The sequence below is a fragment of the Colobus angolensis genome, unplaced genomic scaffold, assembly GCF_000951035.1.
Source record: "Colobus angolensis palliatus isolate OR3802 unplaced genomic scaffold, Cang.pa_1.0 Scaffold4, whole genome shotgun sequence".
NCBI lineage: Eukaryota > Metazoa > Chordata > Mammalia > Primates > Cercopithecidae > Colobus > Colobus angolensis.
The window spans coordinates 16218043-16223634 of record NW_012117376.1 but is presented as its reverse complement, the minus strand read 5'-3'; the positions used below and the strand labels follow the sequence as shown (position 1 = coordinate 16223634).

Here is a 5592-nt window from a genome sequence, read left to right as displayed (position 1 = left end):
AGATTTCAGATTCAAAATGCATTGCTACTGGATTCTAGCTTCTCATCATTTCTGATTTTCCTTCTTGCACTTGCAAATTCAAAGTGCAATACTTAAAGAATTTTTTTTAAGCAGGAACATGTGCACTTTATCGAATGCCATTGTAGAAAAGTGTGTGAGGATAAAGGGCTGATACAGGACTCGGCCCGTGGGGCAGGTCGAGGAATGGAAGGTGGAGTGTGTGGGCAACAGGTTGTGGGCAGAGCTCCTGGCCTGGATGCTACCTCCTGTTCTATCTATAGACTTGGAAGATCAACACTGGGTTGACGATGAGCAGAATGCTCATGAGGATGCCCAGAACCAGGGCCCAGACGTTCAGGCGCTTGGCAGTGGAGACATAGGCCTGGTCCCCAGTTGGGTCGCCAACCATCTTCCCGTCCCTAGACTTCATGGAGTAGGTGACTGCTATGAAGCCCAGGCAGCAGCAGTTCATGAAGAGGGTGTTGAACAGGGATCAGACGACATGGTCGGGCACGGAGGTCTCACTGTGGATGTGGATCACGGTGGACCTCAGGGGAGCAGGGCTGTGGGGTGCCCCCAGCACAGCCACCTCATGCTCCTCCTTGAGTATCTGATAGTTTGGGAGCAGCTGGTGTTGGGGGGAGTGAAGAAGGTTTGGGCGGTGTGGTTCATGGTCACTTGAAGAACTTTTTGAAATTGTTAAAGGCTTATAATTTTGTTGAAGACAGCACAATAAGAAAACTGTAGACTGGGTTGGGCATGGTGGCTCATATCTGTAATTCCAAAACTTTGGGAGGCCAAGGTGGGCAGATTACTTGAGCTCAGGAGTTCGAGACCAGCCTGGACAACATAGTGAGACCCCATCTATACAAATAATAAAACAATTAGCTGGCCATGGTGGTATGCACCTGTAGGCCAACCTACCCAAAAGGCTGAAGCAGGAGGATCGCCTGAGCCCAGGAGGTCGAGGCGGCAGCAAGCTGTGATCATGCCATCACACTCCAGCCTGGGTGACAGAATGAGACCTTGTCTCAAAAAGACAAAAAAGAAGAAGAAAGAAAACTGTAGGGTGATACTACAGTGGCGATCTATATTATTTTTCTATCATCCTCCTAGGCAATTCCATCGTCATTCCATATTATTATTATTTTAGTCTTTTCAGCATAGCTTAGAATAGTTAATAAGTGATGATGAAATAATTTCTAGGCTGAGGAAATGGCAAAAATTTTCAAGAGATAGGAAAACGAGATCATACAATCCCATAATATATTTTAGATTTAAGAAGGTGTCCAATGGGCCCATGTGGTAATTGCAAGATAAAGTAATATTTTTCTATTTAAAAATAATGTATGATTTCACCTTTTTCTTTGAAAGATCTTTAAGGAAGAATAAAAGCCATGAAATGTCAGTCCTTACAACAGAACTGCTTAATAAAAAAACTAAACTAGAACCCTGATTCCATCCTGAGAATTAGGATACACTAAACAAAAGCTCTACTCTCATATAAGAGCCTTAGTGCAGTGGCATAAAGCTAAGTCTTGAATTCTGAACTTTGAGGTAAAATGTATTAGGAGAAAGTGAGTGGAACTGTTGGTGCCATATTAGTTGGGGTAAAATAAGCTGCTATAATATGAGAAGACCCTAAAATGCAGTGCCTTTAAGAGCAAAAAAAGCAAGCATATTCCTGCTCTCGTTCATATCCAAGGTGAATGTTTACAGTTGGCAGGTATCTCGACTCCATGTGGAGATTCATGGATTCAGGTTTCTTCCATCTGGTGGCTCTGACATCCCTTGGGAACGTGTTATCACCCTCATGGTTGAGGTCTCAGCTGGGGGGAATGGGCAGAGCTCACAGAGAAGACCCCACCACTTTCTCAAGGATTAGCCCAAAGTGATATGCATCACATTCCATTAGTAAGAACAAGGTCACATGACCACTCTCAGCCCCAAGGGAGACTGGGACTTGTGGTCAGGCTATATGCCCATGAAGGGGAGGAGAATGAACTTTGGTGCACAGCAAGCAGTCTCTGCCACAGGGAATGACATGATCCTTTGATCATGGCAGACAAGTCTATTTCAGCTCCTAAAGGCAAGAAAAACTGGACTTATAGAAGGCCCAACCCCAGTCTCAGCCCTACTTCATTCCAGCACTATAGTGGAATGAAAGCATTACAAAGCAGTAACTCTGGCCAGGTGCGCTAGCTCGTGCCTGTAGTCCCAGCATTTTGGGAGGCCAATGCAGGCAGATCACTTGAGGCCAGGAGTTTAAGACCAGCCCGGCCAACATGGTAAAACCCCATCTCTACTAAAAATACAAAAAAATTAGATGGATGTGGTGGTGGATGCCTGTAATCCCATCTGTTTGGGAGGCTGAGACAAGATAATTGCTTGAAATCAGGAAGCAGAGGTTACAGTGAGCCGAGATCATGCCACTGCATTCCAGCCTGGGCGACAGAGCAAGACTCTGTCTCAAAAAAATAAAAAATAAGGCCAGGCACAGTGGCTCATGCCTATAATCCCAGCACTTTGGGAGGCTGAGGTGGATGGATCACCTGAGGTCGGGAGTTCAAGACCAACCTGACCAACATGGTGAAACCTTTACTAAAAATAGAAAATTAGCCAGGCATAGTGGCGCATGCCTGTAACCCCAGCTACTTGGGAGGCTGAGGCAGGAGAATCGCTTGAACCCAGGAAGGAGACAGAGGTTGCAGTGAGCCAAGATTGCACCATTGCACTCCAGCCTGGCGACAGAGTAAGACTCCATCTCAAAAAAATAATAATTACTAATTTAATTTAAAATCATAAATAAATGGAAAGCAGTAATTCTTAATGGGTCAAAGTTGAGAATCCAAATCACCGTGGAAGCTCTTTCTCATTTAGTTTGACTGAATCAGATGCTCTTGGAGATGACCCAAGCAAATACATTTTTTTTTTTTTTGAGACAGAGTCTTGCTATATTGCCCAGGTTGGAGCGCAGTGGCGAGATCTCAGCTCGCTGCAACCTCCACCTCCTGGGTTCAAGCAATTCCACCTCAGTCTCCTGAATAGCTGAGATTACAGTCACCTGCCACCATGCCTGGCTAATTTTTTTGTATTTTTAGTAGAGACGGGGTTTCACCATGTTGGCCAGGCTGCTTTTGAACTCCTGACCTCAAGTGATCCACCCACCTCGGCCTCCCAAAGTGCTAGAATTACAAGGCGTGAGCCACCACGCCTGTCCGGCAAATACATTTTGAATAAATTATCTAGGCAATTCCTCTGTGATTAAGAGCTTCTGTTTATGAGAGTAAGAGAGGTAAATCCAATGTCTAAAGAGTCCCTTTCTGTAGTTAGAGGCCTTGTGTGGGGATTTGCCTGGCTATGGTTTGTGTCCTCATGGTGTTCCTGAGATTGTATCATATCCCGGCCTGGGATCCCTTCCCCAAGCCCAGATCTGGCCCTTAGCAGGCTCTGAGTCATTGTTGAATGTATTATTTTTACTCTCAAAACCAAAAGAGTGGGGAAGTCCTCTGAAATGCCATTAAACTAACAGACAGAAACTCTGTATGTCCCTTGACTCAATCTGGTTTCAAAAATAAGCACAAATAAACCATCTCAGAGAAAAGGCATTTCAAAAGTGTCCCCTCCCATGAAGTGAAACCATCACTGTGAGGCCAGGGACTCCTGAATGAGCTGAAAGATGCGGAACTGTAGCACCACTCTCTGCAACAGCTCTGCGCGCAGCAACATACCTCTACCCCGTCCCCAGTGGGTGGGACCCTCTGGAGCAGAGCTCCCCCAGCTTGAATGTGAAATTGCAGATTCTGCTTCAGTAGATGTGGGGGTGGGCGCTGAGATGCTGCACTTCTAACAAACTCCCAGACATGGCCAGTGTCACTGATCCATAGACCAGGCTTTGAGTGCTGAAGTTGTAGAACGCAAATGAGCAGGCAAAGGTAAGACGTCTAAGAGCAAATGCAGAGACTCCTACCTGGCAGCTGAATCCACAGTTTACTCCTTCCCATTGGGACCTCTTTCCTCCCTATTTCCAGCCTCTTGTCTTTGGGAACTGGACAGATTTCTGTTCCAAACTTGAGGGTCTTATAGCACCCAAAGATGTGATCTAAGGTGAAAGGTGAAATCTGGAGCTTGGAGTCCTTTTCTCTACAGAGAATTATCTTCAAACATCCTCTGGATGGAACAGAGACCTAAAGAAGTCTTTTCTCAATGACCCCAAGGCCAAGAACCTCAGAACAGGCAGAAGGAGGTTTTCTCTCCAGCATAAAGAAAGGAACTATGGCGGATTTCCTGGGTCCTGTTCATTTGCGACATTTAACAGACTTTATGTCTGGACCATACGTGTTCCCAAGTTCAAGATGAATGCACCAAATCTCTCAGCTGGGAAGAACCGTGGTGTCCTGGTTCAAGGATATATTTTCCCAATTGAAACAGATAGACACAAAATAACCTAAGGCCACAAAGTTAATACTATTTCCATGTTTCTGGGCTTCTAGCCTAGGCCTAGAGGTTTTCCCAAGAAGTCACACTACCTACCAGACGTGTAGGAATGGAGGACAAGCTGCATGCCCAGCCATCTCCCTGCCTGGCAGCCAGGCAGAAGGGACTACTGGCCGGGGACCATCCTGGGTTCCCTGACTTGACCCCCAAGCTGCTTGCCTTGCAGAACGCCCTGTTTAATGCTTTATTCCTCCCAGTGTTTCATTATTGATTCAGACCCTCGAAGCCGGGTCTGACCAAGCAAGCTGTGAGCGTTTGTCTAATGTCAACTTCATCAAAAATGCAGGAGTTGGGGTTTTACTCGTCTGTGCGCTACCTAGACGGTTTAAGTCGATGATTAGTGGTTTCTGTGAGCCAAAGAGGGCTCTGGCAGCCCACAGGCTGGTTTCTGGCTTCTCTGAAGCGATGCTGGGTCCCCAAAGCTCTGGGGAACCCAGCAGACTTCATCTCGTTAAGGTGGGGATGAGGCCTGGGATGAGGGGATTGACTGACATGAAGAGTTAGGAGCTTGGGAGTGGTTTTTTCAAACAATTACCAGCCAAGTTTAAAAACAAATTCAGCAATGCATTATTATGTTGTCATTAAATATTATAGATGCAAACCTAATGAGAGAGAAAAATATCTATTCTTTCATTTATTTAAAAATGTTTATTGAGCACCTATTATGTGCTAAGCACTAGAATAACAGAGGTTAATGAGGCATACAAGGTTCTAATTCTCATGGAGCTGAAATTCCATTTAAGAGAGAAAAATCAGGCTATAAAACAGAAATAATAGTAGTAACAGTAAAGGCTTATTGAGTACTCACTATGTACTAGGTAATATTCTAAGCACTACACACAGAATGCTTCTATTTTCAAGGTATATTTTTAAAGCCTATATGCATATCTGCTCATAGAAGAAAGACGGGAAGGAAAAAACATTAAAAGACATTATCCTCAGATTGTAAGTTTATGGAAGACTTTTATTTTATTCTTTTTGCTAACCTGGATTCTCTGAATTTTCTTGGAGGAAAGGCATGTTCATGTGTTGCAGGAATCAGTCATGAGAACTTGAACTAGAGGTAAGAAAAAATTTTAAATTAAAAAAATTGAT

The 5592-nt window shown here is 44.6% G+C and overlaps 1 pseudogene; it reads right to left on the bottom strand.

Moving 5' to 3' along the window:
- Window positions 1–271: 271 nt before the first annotated feature.
- On the bottom strand, window positions 272–672 carry LOC105521468 (annotated as a pseudogene).
- Window positions 673–5592: the final 4920 nt, after the last annotated feature.